This window comes from Macaca nemestrina, chromosome 12, assembly GCF_043159975.1.
Source record: "Macaca nemestrina isolate mMacNem1 chromosome 12, mMacNem.hap1, whole genome shotgun sequence".
Taxonomy (NCBI): Eukaryota; Metazoa; Chordata; class Mammalia; order Primates; family Cercopithecidae; genus Macaca; species Macaca nemestrina.
Window position 1 is genome coordinate 15,687,646 of NC_092136.1, and position 19,921 is coordinate 15,707,566.

At 44.5% G+C, this 19,921-nt stretch overlaps 1 protein-coding gene and 1 pseudogene across 2 annotated transcripts in view; one reads left to right on the top strand and one right to left on the bottom strand.

Annotated features, from left to right (window-relative positions):
* Positions 1–19,921, bottom strand: part of LOC105496073 (thioredoxin related transmembrane protein 2) — a 35,521-nt gene that overhangs the window by 12,445 nt on the left and 3,155 nt on the right. The gene's annotated exons all lie outside the window — the stretch shown is intronic.
* Positions 17,591–18,150, top strand: LOC139357442 (large ribosomal subunit protein eL21-like; annotated as a pseudogene).

Genomic DNA, 19,921 nt, shown 5'->3' on the forward strand with positions numbered 1-19,921 from the left:
CATAGCCGTAACCATGTCTAGCTTACCTATGCTTTTATGCCTTATGCATCTGACTCTCCTCACTGCTGCGCCGTCTAATCCCTATGTCTGGAGGTTCTGGCTCTATGAGAACAAAACTCACCCCGGGGAAACCCCCCAAGCGGGTAAACTGCTAGCTAGCGCAGACTGCCCCCCCTCAGGGTGTAATACTATAGTTTACCTCAATTTCACTAGGTTCCAGATTGCCCAACCAGCAATACCCATGATCTGTTTTGAATATGATCAAACTGAATATAATTGTAAAAATTATTGGTGGCACCAGAGTGCAGGTTGCCCATATAACTACTGTAAGACGCACTCTGTCCGATACTGGAGAGAACGACAAGGGTCGTATTTTTACAAAACTGAGTCTCCCGTCACTTACACTTGGATAATTAGAGACCCATGGGACTCTCGGTGGACAACCCCACAACATGGGGGAGTATATTACTCATCAACTAGTACCTGGCCCAGTAGCCATTTATATCTGTGGAGAAGTCTAGTCCAGATTCAACCCTTAATCCACACACAAATCCACAGGCAAGAAACCAAGCTATCACAAGACTTGCAGCCCTTCTCCTGGCTAACTCTATTACGGGAAGGGCTAGCATTCGCCAACCTCACTGGTTTAGGCGACCTGTCCTCTTGCTTTATGTGTGCAACCCTAGGAAGACCACCATTAACGGCTGTTCCTCTATCCTCCCCTCCCACAAACTATACAGGTTTTAACTCATCGATAGTCACGATACCCGATGTGGCCCTGTACCGTGACCCATACCAAGAGAAATACCCCTATTGTTATTCGGCATTTAGCAACAGCCTCTGTAACCAATCGGCTACATACCCTAATAGTCCCATATATGCTCCCCCTGGTGTGTTCTTCTGGTGTAATATGACTCTGTTAAAAACTCTGTCCAAAAGCATCTCTGACGGACAGTTGTGTATCCCTGTTACCCTAGTTCCCCGACTGACACTGCTAACCCCGGCAGAGTTCATAGGCTGGGCAGGGACCGCCCCAACTAAAACTGCGCGACATAGACGAGCAGTTTTTCTACCACTAATTGCCGGAATATCCTTAACCACCTCTGTCGTCGCAGCGGGGTTAGCAGGAGGGGCCCTACAACACTCCATGATAGAAAACGACAAGCTGTTACAACAATTCTCTGTTGCTATGGAAGACTCCGCCTATTCCCTAGCCTCCCTTCAGCGGCAGCTCACCTCCCTAGCACAGGTCACCCTTCAAAACCGCAGAGCCTTAGACTTACTCACGGCTGAGAAAGGAGGTACCTGTATGTTCCTCAAAGAAGAATGCTGTTTCTATATAAATGAGTCAGGGTTAGTTGAGGAAAGAGTCCAACGCCTACACGAACTAAGCTTAGAAATGAAAAAGCAACAATTCACTACAGCCGCTAACAATTGGTGGAGCTCTTCAATGTTTGCCCTTCTGGCACCCCTTTTAGGCCCCCTAATGTCTTTACTACTTCTATTCACTATAGGCCCCTGTGTGGTAAATAAAATTTTACAATTTGTCAGAGAAAGGTTTGATACCATCCAACTAATGGTTCTCCGTAGCCATCACCAGCCTCTCCTGCACCCAGAAAGTGAGGCTATATTATAAGACTCTGGAAATCCAAGATTGGACATCCAGTTACTTATGAGAAGGGGGAAATGAAAGGACACAAAGATAGATGTGTACCCGCCCCCCACCCGCTACACCCTTGTTCTGCTCTCTAATCTTTGCACATACCAGAGATTTCGTAAGTTCTGTGAGTACCTGGTTTTCTGCACGTACCAGAGATTTTGTTTTGCATATACCAGAGATTTTGTAAGTTCTGAGGCAAGGTCACAAGACGTGTTTAAGTAAGATAAACTCTTGCTGCCATAAACCTGCTCTCCCGCCTCAAAGTTTGAACCAAAATATCAGAAATGGCAGGAACCAATCATAGTTAGCCAAATCGCCTTGTTCAAACACTAGCCAATCATATATCTGATTTGTATAATAACTCTATGCCCACTTTTCTTAGACTATATAACATTGTTCGGAGCTGAGTGGGGGAGCTCTCCTGCCCGTCTCGTTTCACGAGCGAGGGAGAGTTCCAGGTTCGAACCTGTAATAAAGATCCTTGCTGCTTAGCTTTGACTCTGGACTCTGGTGGTCTTCTTCGGGGAATAAACGGTCTGGGCATAACAGGAGGAGTCTTGCCCTGTTGCCCAGGCTGGAGTGCAATGGCACAACCTCGGCTCACTGCAACCTTTGCCTCCTGGATTCAAGCGATTCTCCTGCCTCAGCCTCCTGAGTAGCTGGGATTACAGGCACCTGCTACCATGCCTGGTGAACTTTTGTATTTTTGGTAGAGATAGGATTTCACCATGTTGGCCAGGCTAGTCTCAAACTCCTAGCCTCAAGTGATCCACCTGCCTTGGCCTCCCAAAGTGCTGAGATTATAGGCGTGAGCCACTGCTCCCGGCTGAAAGATGAATTTTAAAAGAGAGTTGTAGTTAACCAGGAGACCAAAGGTAGGACCAAAATAAATTCTCTAAGGACAGAAAATGGTCTATGGAGGGACTGGTTATTGCTACTGCAAACTTCATTTCTTTTCTTCCCCATACTACAACTAGACTTTCTCCCTGCTTCTTTGCATCCAGGTAGAACTGTTTGACTAGTACTTGAGAATGGAATGTGAATGAAAGTGATTTACCACTTCTGGGTTCAGGCAGTTAACAAAGGGTGTGCCCTTGCATTCCAGCTTTTTTTTCATTTGCTGGCTAGATGATGCTGGGATGACCCAAGGCCACAGGTTGAAGACAAAATGAGCCTTGGGTTCTAGGATGACTCTATAATGCAGAGTCCTTGGTTGATCTATTTAATTGTTTTAAAACTTTTTATTGTGGATAATTTGAAGCATACAGAAGAGAGGATAATTGAATGAACCCCTATTACCCAGCTCCAACAGTAACCAACATTTTGCCACTGTGATTTCCAATTCATATATACTACCCATTTTTTTTTTTTTTCTTAGAGAAATTCCTATCAGCTGGGTGCAGTGGCTCACGCCTGTAATCCCAGCACTTTGGGAGGCCGAGGTGGGCGGATCACCTGAGGTCAGGAATTCGAGACCAGCCTGGCCTACAGGGTGAAATCCATCTCTACTAAAAACACACAAAAAGTCAGCTGGGTGTGGTGGCACGTGCCTGTAATCCCAGCTACTCGGGAGGCTGAGGCAGGAGAATCGCTTGAACCTGGAAGGCAGATGTTGCAGTGAGCGGAGGTTGCAGTGAGTGGGAATTGCACCACTGCACTCCAGCCTGAGAGAGCGAGCGAAACTTCGTCTCAAAAAAAAAAAAAAAAAGAGGCCGGGCGCGGTGGCTCAAGCCTATAATCCCAGCACTTTGGGAGGCCGAGACGGGCGGATCACGAGGTCAGGAGATCAAGACCATCCTGGCTAACACGGTGAAACCCCATCTCTACTAAAAAATACAAAAAAAAAACTAGCCGGGCGAGGTGGCGGGCGCCTGTAGTCCCAGCTACTCGGGAGGCTGAGGCAGGAGAATGGCGTAAACCCGGGAGGCGGAGCTTGCAGTGAGCTGAGATCCGGCCACTGCACTCCAGCCTGGGCGACAGAGCCAGACTCCCTCTCAAAAAAAAAAAAAAAAAAGAGAAAGAGTAGCACTTTTAAGGTATCAATCTGAAGAATGTTAAAGGAAACACAGTGCAGAATTTAAACATTTAAAAAGTTCTTGAACTAAAAATAACAATATTTGTAATAAAATCTTGTTTTAGCTAATTTGTTTTATGTGAGTGCATTTTTATAAATATTAAAGACTAATCTCTAGAAAGATAGGTTTTCCTTTAATCATAGCCAACTGAATTATACAACCCCTTTAAAAATTCCTTCTTACTAACCTTATTATGATTTACAAAGACCATTCACAGTGGTTAGGCTGTTTTACCCTAAATCTCTCTTTCTCTAGCAACCCAGTTATTTTATTTGAGGGTAAAAATTCACTCTACAAGATTCTTGGTTTCTGTTTGTTTTGAGACGCAGTTTCACTCTGGTTTTTTTTGTTTTGTTTGTGTTTTTTTGAGATGGAGTCTCGCTCTGTCACCCAGGCTGGAGTGCAGTGGCTCAATCTTTGGCTCACTGCAAGCTCCGCCTCCCGGGTTCAATTCTCCTGCCTCAGCCTCCTGAGTAGCTGGAACTACAGGCGCCTGCCACCACACACAGCTAATGTTTTATTTTTTTTTAGTAGAGACGGGGTTTCACCGTGTTAGCCAGGATGGTCTCGATCTCCTGACCTAGTGATCTGCACGCCTCGGTCTCCCAAAGTGCTGGGATTACAGGTCTGAGCTGTAACTGTGCCCAGCCTGAGACGCAGTTTCACTCTTGTTGCCCAGGCTGGAGTGCAATGGTGCGATCTCGGCTCACTGCTACCTCCGCCTTATGGGTTCAAGCGATTCTCCTGCGTCAGCCTCCAGAGTAGTTGGGATTACAGGCACCCACCACCAATGCCTAGCTAATTTTTATATTTTTAGTAGAGATGGGGTTTCACCATGTTGGCCAGGCTGATCTCGAACCCCTGACCTCAGATGATCTGCCTGCCTCGGCCTCCCAAAGTGCTGGGATTACAGGCATGAGCCACCATGTCTGGGCTTTGTTGTTGTTGTTGTTGTTGTTTTTGAGACGCAGTTTCACTCTTGTTGCCCAGCCTGGAGTGCAATGGCGTGATCTCGGCTCACTGCAACCTCCACCTCCCGGGTTCAAGCGATTCTCCTGCCTCAGCCTCCCAAGTACCTGGGATTATAGGCGCCCACCACCCTGCCCGACTAATTTTTGTACTTTTAGTAGAGACGGGGTTTCACCATGTTGGCCAGGCTGGTCTGGAACTCCTGACAGGTGATCCACCCGCCTCGGCCTCCCAAAGTATTGAGATTATGTGAGGCACCATACCCGCTGCATGCATATATATATATATATATATATATATGGTTTACCACAACCTCCATCTCCCGGGTTCAAACGATTCTCCTGCCTCAGTCTTAGTAGCTGGGACTACAGGTGCACACCAACATGCCCGGCTAATTTTTGTATTTTTAGTAGAGACGGGGTTTCACCATGTTGGCCAGGCTGTTCTCGAACTCTTGACCTTGTGATCCAACCTGTCTCGGCTTCCCAAAAGTGCTGGGATTACAGGTGTGAGCCACTGCGCCCTACCCGCTTTTATGTATTTTTAAGCCAATTAATTAGAGCTCTTTATATATTTTCAGTAGTGAAAATATTGTATACACACACATAAATATACAGACTTATTAGGTATGCCGATAGAAGCACACGGCATAGACTCATAACGACCTTTTTTTTCCATTTTTAAAAATCTTACACGAGGCAGCTGTCAGCTAAACAGCCTTAAATTTGCATATTAAAGGCAACTCAGGTGAAAATCAGATAGCAAAATTTACATCATAAGGTAAGAAAAGTCTAATGTGCTAGAGGGAGATTAAAAGGGTTTCAATTGCCAATTGAACGTAAAATTATATGTCTATTATAAAGGCCTTTAAATACACACACACTTACACACTTCCCATAGCTATTAATTCAGTACTTTCACCATGAGACAAATACAACTTCACCGACTTGCAAAAAAACAGAGAACAGTGGTTTTTAGGTTGAAAAGTAACAGCCGATTTAAACCAGGCAGAAAAAAAAAACAGAACCTGGAACTCTAGTTTTCAGTTCGACCTCAGGACTCTTTTTCTTTAATGCAAATGTGCACGAAGACTATATTAGTTCCATTTTATATCAACTCTGGCAAGTAGAGATGCCATGAAACCTACAGAGGGCCCGAAAAGGGGACATCTCCTCATTTTCTCCTTATTCTTAGATTTGTTCCCTGCCCTTTTTTTTTTTTCCTTAGAAAGAGGAGCTGAGCTGTAGCCTCGGGTTCTTGTGTGGTGGATTGATGCATGCTGCTTGTGAGCAGGGCTCCACAGTGTCACCACTGAGTCATTTCTGCCCTCTTACCTGTCTCTCTCCAGAGGTCTGTGACCTCCAAGAGGGCTCAAAACGCTGGGTGATCAGCCCTTACACGCGTTTCCTGGATGAGCCATTTTTAAAATTGTTTTTGGGGGATTTCCCAAGTGCAGGGCCACTGTATGTCTTGGGGGTCAACCCCCTGGACACTCCCACGAGGCCCCCAGTCATCCAGGGGCACCTTTCGGCTGGGAAGAGCAAATGCCCTTTCTCCTCAGAGCTGGAAAACTCAGTCTCTATGAAAACAACAGTTCAGTTCCACACACAGATGAACCGAATCAAGATAAATTTTAGGAGAAAAAGCAACAGAGAATTCCCTTCAGAATGCATATCCAAACTACAATTAGGATCCTTAAACAAGTTCCTAGGAGAAAACCAGCTCAGAATAAATCAAGGACCATCAGCCCTTGAAGGGAGGTCCAGGGCTCAGGACAACTTAACAGTTCCACCCGAGGAGAAGCTCGAACTCAGTGGGGCTTCAACGGGCTCCTGCTGGTACCTTACCTCCGGTTTCCGGCAACTCCTTCGGGGTTCCGAGTCATCTCTGAGACCCACGTTGGGCACCATATTATTGTTGCCAAAAAGAGTCAAATTCACAGTGAAACCCCGTCTCTACTAAAAATACAAAAAATTAGCCGGGCGTGGTGGCAGGCGCCTGTCCTCCCAGCTACTCGGGAGGCTGAAGCAGAAGAATGGCTGAACCCGGGAGGTGGAGGCTGCAGTGAGGTTGCAGGGAAGGGGAGGTTGCAGTGAGATCGTGCCACTGCACTCCAGCCTGGGCAACAGAGCAAGACACCGTCTCAAAAACAAAAAAAACAAACAAAAAAACTCTGTAAAATATTTTAAGAGATTTATTCTGAGCCAAATATGAGTGACCATGCCCCATGACACAGCCCTCAGGAGGTCCTGAAAACATGTGCCCAAGGTGGTCAGGGTATAGCTTGGTTTAATATTTTAGGAAGGCATGAGACATCAATCAAATACATTTAAGAAATACACTGGTTTCGTTCAGAAGGGCAGGACAACTCAAAGCGGGGGCTTCCAGGCTACTAGTAAATTTAAACATTTTCTGGCAGACAATTGGTTGAGTTCGTCTAAAGACGGGATTCATAGAAACGAATGTCCAGGTTATAATAAAGGACTGTGGAGGCCAAGTTTTATTGTGCAGAGGAAGCTCTCAGCAGACTTCTTAGACAGCAGGTTGTAAATTGTTTCTTACTGGACTTAAAAGGGTGCCCAGCTCTTAGTTGATTATCTCCTGGATCTGGCAAGGAAAGAAGGAAGGAAAACAAAGGGGAGAAGGGATGCTCTATAGAATGTGGATTTTTCCCAGAAGAGACTTTGCAGGGCAATTTCAAGGTATGGGAAGGAAAGAGATTTTGGGGTAAAACATTTTTAGTCTTCCTTGTTATGCCAGAGTCAGATTGGAAAGTAAGTCACAATAGATATCCAGGGTTAAATAAAACCCATCTGATGAGAATTTATGGTTTGTAGGGCATGACTCACCAGACCCCTTAGAAAGGAATTTGGGCCAGATTAAAAAAAAAAAAAAAAAAAAAATCACAGCTTAGTCCTCAGTCCCCCCTCTTGGCCAAAAAGCATTCCATAGAATATATGTGTAGGCCAACAAACACCAGCAGGTCGCAACATGCTAGGAAGCCTCATTCCTAGAGTTGTTTGATTTGGCTATCTGGCAGGGTCCCACAGGACTAGGAAGGCTTGTTTCTAGAGTTCTTTTGATTTGATGGTCATAGTTTTAAATATTAGCGATTTGGATAATGGAGGGAGGACATGGTATGACCTGATGTAATAACCAATTGTTTAAGGGATGAAATGGGGTCAGGCTTAGTCTAAAAAAATCCCAGATCAGATCTACTTTCTGAGCTATTACGATCCGGGTCTTTAACTGTGCATTTCCCTTTTGCTGTATCTGGCATACAAGAAATATCTAATGCTAATAACAAATATCATAAAGACAGTGAAGATTTGGGTGTTCAGGGTTATAGGTAGAATCTGAGGGCAGTCAACAACCCAATCAGCCAGGAAAAATCCTGCATGCCTCATCATATTCTTTGAATAGACTTACAATTTGTTTATACTCCTTATTAAGGGTTATTTGCACCCTGTGATAAATCTTACTTGAAAATTGTGATACCAACATTAAATTAGAATGTAATACATTTATTCTCGCTTCCGGCCAATTTATCTCCATAGGTATAGCATCCTGAGGGAGAATATAAATTAAATGGGAGAAATGCCTGGTCCTTGGTTTTTAAATGGTTATAGACTTATTAAAAGTAGACAAACCGATTTTTCCCACAACTTTTGTATTGCACCATATACTGGTATTTGGGAGAAAAGGTTTTATCACAGGAGAAGTCATATAATTCTACAGTGTTTTTTCCTTGGCAGGACTCCCTATGGCTGAGGGCCTTGAGAGTCAAAAGACTTATAGTCAATTAATTGTCTTAGGCCATATAGGAATGGATGTGGACAGGCATTCGTTACTTCTTAAAATTATTATTTTTAAGTTAAAAAAAAAGCCGACAATAAACTCAAAAAGTTACAAGACTGACTTCTTTTTTTTATTTTATTTTTTATGGAAACAGAGTCTGGCTCTGTCGCCCAGGCTGAAGTGCAGTGGCATGATCTCAGCTCACTGCAACCTCCACCTCCTGGCTTCAAGCAATTCTCCTACCTCAGCCTCCCGAGTAGCTGGGACTACAGGCGCACACCACCATGCCTGGCTAATTTTTTGGTTTTTTGTAGAGATGGGGTTTTACCATGTTGCCCAGGCTGGTCTCGAACTCCTGAGCTCAGGCAATCCACCCACCTCGGCCTACCAAAGTGCTTGGATTACAGGAGTGAGCCACCACACCCGGCAGACTGGCTGACGTTTAATTTTTATGTGTTGAGCTACTGTAAGCTTGGTTTCTGTTACAGACTTATAGCAATTAGCTATACAAAACATAAGCATCATTCTGAAAAATAATTAAAAATATGTATATATACATATCTATATCTGTAGATATATTTATCTTCACAACTTATAATTCGGAGTATTATACCCAGGAGGCTTTGTTCCACGGTATTTTATCATGTTAGTAAATATTTTTCCTTAATTTATAGTAAGCAGAAAATTTTTATGGTTGGGTTGGATGCAAAAGTGACACATAATAGTTTAGAAGGCAACCAATTTTGTTTTACCAGCTGTGTGGGCATTTTTAGTACCCCCTTCTTGATTTGGAGGGTTTAATCTTGACCTTTTTTTTTTTTCTTCGAGACAGAGCCTCGCTCTGTCGACCAGCTTGGAGTGCAGTGGCACAATCTCAGTTCACTGCAACCTACACCTCCCGGGTTCAAGTGATTCTCCTGCCTCAGCCTCCCAAGTAGCTGGGATTACAGGCATGCGCCACCACATCCGGCTAATTTTTGTAATTTTAGTAGAGACAGGGTTTCATTCTGTTAGCCAGGCTGGTCTCAAACTCCTGACCGCAAGTGATCCACCCACCTCGGTCTCCCAAAGTGCTGGGATTACAGGCATGAGTCACCTCGACCAGCCAATCTTGACCTAATTTTATCCCTCAAAACCATCCCTTATAACCTTATGCGCTACCTCTTCCAAGATAGTCCTTGGGCCTAGAGGGAGGCAGCTTGTATAGTTTTAGCAGCAGAGCATTAGCAGTGAAACAGATCCAGGGTCAGTGGGATACCAAATAAGGGAGATTCATGTTTCTAGTTTTCAGAATACCATGATTTTGGTTTCCTTCAAAGTAAAACAAGGAGAGATAAATAATGGCTTAATCTGCACTTAAAAAGTTAGGGCTGAGGCCAGACATAGTGGCTCACGCCTGTAATCCCAGCACTTTGGGAGGCAGAAGTGGGCGGATCACCTGAGGTCAGGAGTTCGAGACCAGCCTGGCCAACATGATGAAACCAGTCTCTACTAAAAATCCAAAAATCAGCTGGGCGTGGTAGAGGGCACCTGTAATCCCAGCTATTTGGTAGGCAGAGGCAGGAGAATTGCTTGAACCTGGGAGGCAGAGGTTGCAGTGAGCTGAGACTGTGCCATTGCACTCCAGCCTGGGCAAAAAGAGTGTCTGAGAATCCATCCCAAAAAACAACAAAACAAAACAAAACAGGGCTGAAATCTAGTATTAAGTATCACGCTTTTCCCTTAAAACAATTATTTTTTAACTATTATTGAACTTATGCAGACAACTATACTGTTACAAAATTATAGTTCTAAGTTTGGAGACCTTGGGCAAGGTAAATTTGCTTATAAGTACATACTTTACCCAAATAACTTAAAAGAAAAAGATTCTTCTGGACCCTCCTTTTTTTTTTTTTTTTTTTTTTTTTTTTGAGACAGAGTCAAAAAAAAAAAAACATTGAAAAGTACTTAGTTTTTGCTATCAGCCTTGATAAATGCTCCACACACAAGACTATGCAATGGAGGATTTACATGATCTGATTTACGTCTTCAGTTTTATAGTACTAGAAAGGGGAAAACATCCCCCAATTAGATATAGTACCCATTTTTTTTTGAGACAGAATCTCACTCTATTGCCCAGGTTGGAGTGCAGTAGCGTGATCTCAGCTCACTGCAACCTCTGCCACCCAGGTTTAAGTGATTCTCCTGCTTCAGCCTCCCAAGTAACTGGGATTACAGGCGCCTGCCACCATGCCTGGCTAATTTTTGTATTTTTAGTAGAGACAGGGTTTCACCATCTTGGCCAGGCTCCTGACCTTGTGATCCACCCGCCTCGGCCTCCCAAAGTGCTGGAATTACAGGTGTGAGCCACCATGCCCGACCTTATAGTACCCATTTTCATAAGACATTTAGGTAAAAGGAGTTACAACTACCTTACATAAAGCTTGTTTAAACATCTTACATTTTACAGTTCTATTAACCTGAATGTTTTTATGTTCTGGTCCCAGGAAGCTTTTTTTTTTTTTTTAAATCCCCAAACCATTTTACCTTTTCTGGTACAAAGGGCTTGGATTCTCAGCAGGGGGTTGCATCTATAAGACCTATGAGGGATAGGATATTTGATAAGGCTTCTTAAACAGACCTATGATTCTGTGGGAGGGGCACCCATGTGAAACAGGCCCTCTTAACCTACAAATTTACCATGACCTGGGTAACAGACATAGTTGGTGGGAGGATATCCCAGTTATCATAAAGCTAGTCCAACATGGCTTGTATATGAAACATACTAACTGCTTCATCTCAGGTACTTCACTTGGTATTTCAAAGGGAGAGTTGGGCAATTCCCTTCTCAGGGCAAACAGACCTTATAATGGCATTATCTGGCCCACTAGCTGATTGCTTTTTCAGGAATAAACCTCCTGTGTGTTTGGATCATGTATACTCAGTGATTGTTCAGTAATGAGCTGTGGGTCCTGCATTAATCCAAACAAGCTCTTAAATTCTGTAGCATTTAAAATTAAGAATTTTGTCCTTAAAGTGGTTATTTTTACAATTCACTATAATAAAGTTTTTTTTTAAAAAGCTGAATGATACTAATCTACAAAATGGAACAATTCCTTTACATTACACCTTTTGGTTTTAAATAGTTACTTGGTTTTGCCCTTCCCCTATATCGACTATTTTCTTGGTAACCTGTTGCCCTGGCTTGTTTTGTTTTGCTTTTTTTTTTTTTTTTAATCCATTTAGTTTTATCTGTATATTTTTCTTCATTATAAAGCAACTCTTAGCTTATTTTATTTATTTATTTTTTTTGAGGCGGAGTCTTGCTCTGTCGCCCAGGCTGGGGTGCAGTGGCATGATCACAGCTCACTGCAACCTCCACCTCCCGGGTTCAAGCAATTCTCCTGTCTCAGCCTCCCGAGTAGCTGGAATTACAGGCACACAGCACCATGCCCGGCTAATTTTTGTATTTTTTTAGTAGAGATGGGGTTTCACCACATTGGCCAGGCTGGTCTTGAACTCCTGACCTAGTGATCCACCTGCCTCAGCCTCCCAAAGTGCTGGGATTACAGGCATAAGCCACTTAGTTTCTTTCTTTTTTTGTTTTTTTGTGATGGAGTTTCGCCCTTGTTGCCCAGGCTGGAGTGCAATGGCACAATCCCGGCTCACTGCAACCTCTGCCTCCCGGGTTCAAGTGATCTCCTGTCTCAGCCTCCCAAGTAGCTGGGATTACAGGCGCACGCCACCATACCCAGCTAATTTTTTTTGTATTTTTAGTAGAGATGGGGTTTCATCACATTGGTCAGGCTGGTCTCCAACTCCTGACCTCAGGTGATCCACCCGCCCCAGCCTCCCAAAGTGCTGGGATTACAGGCGTGAGCCACTGCACCCAGCCCAAGCCACTTAGTTTCTTAACAGAAAAGAAACTTACATTTTTTTGAGAATTGACATCTTGCGTTTATAAATTTTTTCTTTTTTTTTTTGAGACGGAGTCTTGCTCTGTCCTCCAGGGTGGAGTGCATTGGCGCAATCTCGGCTCACTGCAACCTCCGCCTTCCGGGTTCAAGGGATTCTCCTGCCTCAGTCTCCCAAGTAGCTGGGATTACAGGTGCACACCACCACACCCGGCTAATTTTGTATTTTTGTACAGATGGGGTTTTGCCATGTTGACCAGGCTGGTCCCAAACTCCTGACCTCAGGTGATCTGCCCACCTCAGCCTCCCAAAGTGCTGGGATTACAGGCTTGAGCCACTGCGCCCGGCTGATAAAATTTTAATAAAAGCGTATTTTATGTTTCTACTGTCTTAACTTCTTTTTTTTTTTTGAGATGGAGTCTGGCTCTGTCGCCCAGGCTGGAGTGCTGTGGCACAATCTCAGCTCACTGCAAGCTCTGCCTCCCGGGTTTAGGCCATTCTCCCGCCTCAGCCTCCCGAGTAGCTGGGACTACAGGCGCCCGCCACCTCGCCCGGCTAGGTTTTTTTATTTTTTAGTAGAGATGGGGTTTCACCATGTTCGCCAGGATGGTCTCGATCTCCTGACCTCGTGATCCGCCCGTCTTGGCCTCCCAAAGTGCTGGGATTACAGGCTTGAGCCACAGCGCCCGGCCTTAACTTCTAGTAACCCAAATTTCCAGTGGGGAAAAAAAACTTGAGGGTTTAAACATGACTTTAAGATTTTTAAATTACTGGAGAGTTTTACCAAGGTTATGTAAATTAAAAGGCATCTGAACTAGCTTTTACCAATCTGATAAGCACTTACATTTTTTAAATTACTTGATTAGAGCTCTTTCATGTAGTTTGGTAGTGAAATATCACTTCTATATGACATATATAAAGATACAGATTTAACAGGCATGCAGAATAAAAGCCATGTTCAAAAGATATTTTATTTGCCTGTTTTCAAAAACAATTTTTCTCCTTTACTTTAGATAATTAGTAAAAGTTACAGGACACAACAAAAGGTGAAGGAGAGAGCCATCTTTCAAGGCCTTTTCAAAAAGAAAGAGGGCCGGGTGCTCACGCCTGATTTTATTGTCTCAACTTTTTTATCTTTTTCTTTTCCTTTTTTTCTTTTGAGACGGAGTCTTGCTCTGTCGCCCAGGCTGGAGTGCAGTAGCCGGATCTCAGCTCAGTGCAAGCTCCGTCTCCCGGGTTTACGCCATTCTCCTGCCTCAGCCTCCTGAGTAGCTGGGACTACAGGCGCCCGCCACCTCCCCCGGCTAGTTTTTTTTTTTTTTTTTTGGTATTTTTTAGTAGAGACGGGGTTTCACCGTGTTAGCCAGGATGGTCTCGATCTCCTGACCTCGTGATCTGCCCGTCTCGGCCTCCCAAAGTGCCAGGATTACAGGCTTGAGCCACCACGCCCAGCCTTTCTTTTCCTTTTTAAAAAATTCCTTCACTGAAGCTGGGCGCAGTGGCTCACACCTGTAATCCTAGCACTTTGGGAGGATCACTTCAGCTCAGGGGTTCGAGACCAGTCTAGGCAACAAAGTGAGACCTCCTCTCCACAAATGATTTTTAAACATTAGCTGGGCATGTTTGTTGGCACGTGCCTGTAGTCCCATCTGCTTGACAGGCTGAGGCGCGAAGATGGCTTAAGTGCAGCAGGTTGAGGCTGTAGTGAGCTGCGACCATACCACTGCACTGTAGCGTGGGTATGACTGCGAGACCCTGTCTGCCCCCTCAATTTTTTAAATTTAATTTAAAAAATAAATGAAATTACTTCACTGAGAAGGAAGAAGTCTCAACTCTTATTGCCTGGTTAGTCCTGGGCAAGTCCAATCCAAGGAGGGCCTACCTGGTGTCACGAATTAATGGGTCTATGATTGACAGCCCCCCACATATTGGTGGGATACTACAGGAACCACACACATGAACACCATCCTTAACTGTCTATGACAACAAGAGTCTTTCGCTATCTTAGCCTATTTTTGAAAGTGAATATTTTGGGGGAATGTGAGGGTTATATCATCTGGTATTCTGAACCTAGAAAGTTACCTCTGAGACTTTCCATGAAAAAAGCTTATTGGCTTAAGTCGCTAATTGGCTTTATTTAAAAAACATTTTAGGCCAGGCATGGTGGCTCACACCTGTAATCCCAGCACTTTGGGAGGCCAAGGCTGGTGGATCACCTGAGGTTGGGAGTTCGAGAATAGCCTAATCAACATGGAAAACCCCATGTCTACTAAAAATACAAAATTAGCCGGGCATGGTGGCGCATGCCTGTAATCCCAGCTACTCAGGAGGCTGAGACAGGAGAATCGCTTGAACCTGGCAGGTGGAGGTTGTGGTGAGCCGAGACTGAGCCACTGCACTCCAGCCTGGGCAACAAGAGCAAAACTCCATCTCAAAAAAAAAAAAACCTTTATCTATTTATTTATTTATTTACATAAAACATTGATTGATTGATTGATTGACTGATTGGAGATGGAGTCTCACTCTGTCACCCAGGCTGGAGTACGGTGGTGTGATCTCGGCTCACTGCAACCTCCGCCTCCCAGTTCAAGCAATTCTCCTGCCTCAACCTGCCGGGTAGCTGAGATTGCAGGCGCACACCACCACACCCGGCTAATATTTTGTATTTTAGTAGAGACAGGGTTTCATCATGTTGCCCAGGCTGGTCTCGAACCCCTGAGCTCAGGCAATCCACCAGCCTCGACCTCCCAAAGTGCTAGGATTACAGGCATAAGCCACTGTAATAGGCCTGAAAAAAAAAAAATTTAGATAGCTCGTCTTAAACAGCTATCTTTCTGGTACCTATAAAAAGATACAGAAAGAACACAGCCTTGAAACTCCCTTGGCAAGATTTTGAAAAGACAGAAATCAGATTCAAAACACAAGTTAAAATTCTTTGTACACTCAAACTGCTTGTTTGGGATCCCTTGAAGGGCCTGCAAAAAGGCACTGTGATCTGTGTTCTAGTGGCTGGCAATAAAATGGTTCACTGCTGCAGTCTGAGTTCAATTCCTCATAAGGTTAACAGTCCACTGCAGATACAAGTCTTTTAACTCAGGGGAAAAAAAAGAAACACTTTTAAAAATTAGTTTGAGGCCAGGCATGATGGCTCACGCCTGTAATCCCAGCACTGTGGGAGGCCAAAGCGGGCAGATGGCTTGAAGCCAGGAGTTCGAGACCAGCCTGACCAACGTGGCGAAACTGTCTCCACTAAAATACAAAAATTAGCCATGTGTGATGGTGCACGCCTGTGATCCCAGCTACTCAGGAGGCTGAGGTATGAGAATTGCTTGAATCTGGAGGCAGAGGTTGCAGTGAGCGGAGATCATGCTAAAGCACTCCAGCCTGGGTGATAGAGCAAGACTCTATTTAAAAAAAAAAAAAAAAAAAAAAAAAAAAATTTATTTGTTTTAAATTTCCATTTGTGACTTCTGACTTTTGGGGGTACTCATTCGTTATTGGTACCATATAGACAATATGTAAGCACATGTATAGACACGTACATACATATATAGGCACATGTATCTATACAAAAGCCAAAGACTAGAGAGTTTAATTCAAAAGAGAAGAGTTTTAAACTCAACATGAACCCATTAGTGACTTTTGGAGCTCTATGAGGAAAACAAGAGGCCCCAAAAGAGAGGGTCAGTGGCACGTTTTTCCTTTTTTTTTTTTTTTGTATTTTTAGTAGAGATGGGGTTTCACCTCGTTGGCCAGGCTAATTTTGAACTTCTGACCTCAGGTAATACACCCACCTCAGCCACCCAAAGTGCTGGGATTATAGGCAGGAGCCACCACACCGTGCCAGTGGCACCTTTTTTTGTCTTCCTCAAGGGGTCTCAGGGTTGTCAGAAGTCCCATCTAGACCCCTTCAAGGGTTATCAAAGGTGGCAAAAGGAAGAAGTAAAAGTACATGGAAGAACAAGTTTTGGAGAAGTCAATTTGGGGAGATTTTAAGCTTCCCAAAAAGGCTAATGAAATTTTACATTTTCAAGGCAGGGTGCAGTAGTTCATGCCTGTAGTCCCAGCACTTTGGGAAGCTGAGGGAAATGTACCACTTGAGCCCAGGAGTTCAAGATCAGCCTGGGCAACATGGTGAAACCCCATCTCTACAAAAAATACAAAAATTAGCCAGGCACGGTGGTATGTGCCTGTAATTCCAGCTACTCAGAAGGCTGAGGTGGAACGCTTGAGCCCGGGAGGTCAAGGTTGCTGTAAGGTGAGATCTCACCACTGTACTCCAGCCTGGGCAACACAGTGAGACCCTGTCTCAAAAAACAAACCAAAAAAAAAAAAAAAGAAAGAAATTTTACGTTTTTCTCAGCAAAGATCATGCCAACAAGAAAGGAAGTGAACACAAGGACTAAACATAATTTTTTTTTTTTTTTAAAGGGGGTTTCAGTCAACTGAAAAAATTTCCAGGGCATGAGATCCAAAAGATCCAAAAGAGAAAAAGCAGAAAACCTTTAAAATAAAAAACTGGCCAGGCGCAATGGCTCACGCCTGTTATCCCAGCACTTTGGGAGGCTGAGGCAGCTGGATCACGAGGTCAGGAGATCGAGACCATCCTGGCTAACACAGTGAAACCCCGTCTCTACTAAAAATACAAAAAATTAGCCGGGCATGGTGGCGTGTGCCTGTAGCTCCAGCTCAGGAGCTGAGGCAGGAGAATCGCTTGAACCTGGGAGGCGGAGGTTGCAGTGAGCCGAGATTGCACCACTGCACTCTAGCCTGGGAGACAGAGCGAGACTCTCTATCAAAAAAAAAAAAAAAAAAAAAATTATAGCCTGAATATCAGCTTTTAGTTAAGCCAACTTCTGACCAGAAAGCTCTTTTTAAAAATCCTTCCTTGGCCGGGCGCGGTGGCTCACGCCTGTAATCCCAGCACTTTGGGAGGCCGAGGCGGGCGGATCACAAGGTCAGGAGATCGAGACCATCATGGCTAACACTGTGAAACCCCGTCTCCACTAAAAATGCAAAAAATTAGCCGGGCGAGGCGGCGGGCGCCCGTAGTCCCAGCTACTTGGGAGGCTGAGGCAGGAGAATGGCGTGAACCCGGGAGGCGGAGCTTGCAGTGAGCCGAGATCGCGCCACTGCACTCCAGCCTGGGCGACTAAGCGAGACTCTGTCTCAAAAAAAAAAAAAAAAAAAAAAAAAAAAAAAAATCCTTCCTTTCGGCCGGAACCGCCATCTTCCAGTAATTTGCCAAAATGACGAACACAAAGGGAAAGAGGAGAGGCACCCGATATATGTTCTCTAGGCCTTTTAGAAAACATGGAGTTGTTCCTTTGGCCACGTATATGCGAATCTATAAGAAAGGTGATATCGTAGACATCAAGGGAATGGGTACCGTTCAAAAAGGAATGCCCCACAAGTGTTACCATGGCAAAACTGGGAGAGTCTACAACGTTACCCAGCATGCTGTTGGCATTGTTGTAAACAAACAAGGGCAAGATTCTTGCCAAGAGAATTAATGTACGTATTGAGCACATTAAGCATTCTAAGAGCAGAGATAGCTTCCTGAAACGCGTGAAGGAAAATGATCAGAAAAAGAAAGAAGCCAAAGAGAAAGGTACCTGGGTTCAACTGAAGCGCCAGCCTGCTCCACCCAGAGAAGCACACTTTGTGAGAACCAATGGGAAGGAGCCTGAGCTGCTGGAACCTATTCCCTATGAATTCATGGCATAATAGGTGTTAAAAAAAAAAAAAAATAAAAGACCTCTGGGCTGAAAAAAAAAAAAAAAAAAATCCTTTGTGGCCAGGCTCAGTGGCTCACACCTGTAATCCCACCACTTTGGGAGGCCAAGGCAGGCAGATCATGAGGTCAGGAGTTAGAGACCAGCCTGGCCAACGTGGTGAAACCCCGTCTCTACTAAAAATACAAAATTTAGCCAGACGTGGTGGTGGGCACCTGTAGTCCCACCTTCTCGGGAGGCTGAGGCAGGAAAATTGCTTGAACCCAGGAGGCGGAGGTGGTTGCAGTGAGCCAAGATCACGCCACTGCACTCCAGCCTGGGCGACAGAGTGAGACTCCATCTTAAGAAAAAAAAAAAAATCTTTTTTTAAAAATTTTTTGTTTGACATAGGGTCTTACTCTTCACCCAGGTTGCAGTGAAGTAGAGGGATCTCAGCGCACTGTAACCTAGGCCTCCTGGGCTCAAGGGATCCTTCCTCCTCAGCCTCCTGAGTTGCTGGAACTACAGTCGTGCACTACAATGCCTGCCTAATTTTTAATTTTTTGTAGAGATGGGGTCTCGCCATGTTGCTTAGGCTGTTTTAAATCTTTTATTATCAGGCCAGGCATGGTGGCTCAAGCCTGTAATCTCATCACTTTGGGAGGCCAAGGTGGGTGGATCACTTGAGGTCACGAGTTTGAGACCAACCTGGCCAACATGGTGAAACACTGTCGTTATTAAAAACACAAAAATTAGCTGGGCATGGTAGTGGGTGCCTGAAATTCCAGCTATTTGGGAGACTGAGGCAGGAGAATCACTTGAACCCAGAAAGTGGAAGTTGCAGTGAGCCAAGATCACGCCACTGAACTCCAGCCTGGGCAATAGAGCGAGACTCCCATCTCAAAAAAAAAAAAGGGGGGGGGTTGTTTCAGAATAAATGAATGGAGGAAAACAATGATATAGATAAAACTAAATAGATATAAAAAGTTGAGCAAAGAGGCTTTGCCGCCACCACCGGGAGCCCTGTACTATCAGTCATGGTCAACCCCACCATGTTCTTTGACATCACCATGGATGGTGAGCCCCCGGGCCACGTCTCCTTCGAGCTGTTTGCAGAAAAGGTTCCAAGGACAATAGAAAACTTTTGTGCTCTGAGCACTGGACAAAAAGGATTTGGTTATAAGAGTTCCTACTTTCACAGAATTATTCCAGGGTTTATGTGTCAGGGTGGTAACTTCACACGCCATAATGGCACTGGTGGCAAGTCCATCTACGGGGAGAAATTTGAAGATGAGAACTTCATCCCATAGCATACAGGTCCTGCCATCTTGTCCATGGAAAATGCTGGATCCAACACAAACGGTTCCCAGTTTTTCATCTACACTGCCAAGACTGAGTGGTTGGATGGCAAGCATGTGGTCTTTGGCAAGGTGAAAGAAGGCACGAATATTGTAGAGGCCATGGAGCGCTCTGGGTCCAGGAATGGCAAGACCAGCAAGAAGATCACCATTGCTGACTGTGGATAACTCTAGTAAGTTTGACTTGTGTTTTAGCTTAACCACCAGACCATTCCTTCTGTGCTCTCCTCTCAGGAGAGCACCCCTCCACCCCCATTTGCTCGCAGTATCCTAGAATCTTTGTGCTCTCGCTGCAGTTCCCTTTGGGTTCCACGTTTTCCTTGTTCCCTTCCATGCCTAGCTGGATTGCAGAGTTAAGTTTATGATTATGAAATAAAAACTAAATAACAACAACAAAAAGCTGGGGAAAGAAAAGAAAGAATGAAAACAAATTCTAAGAGGTTATAAAAGGTTT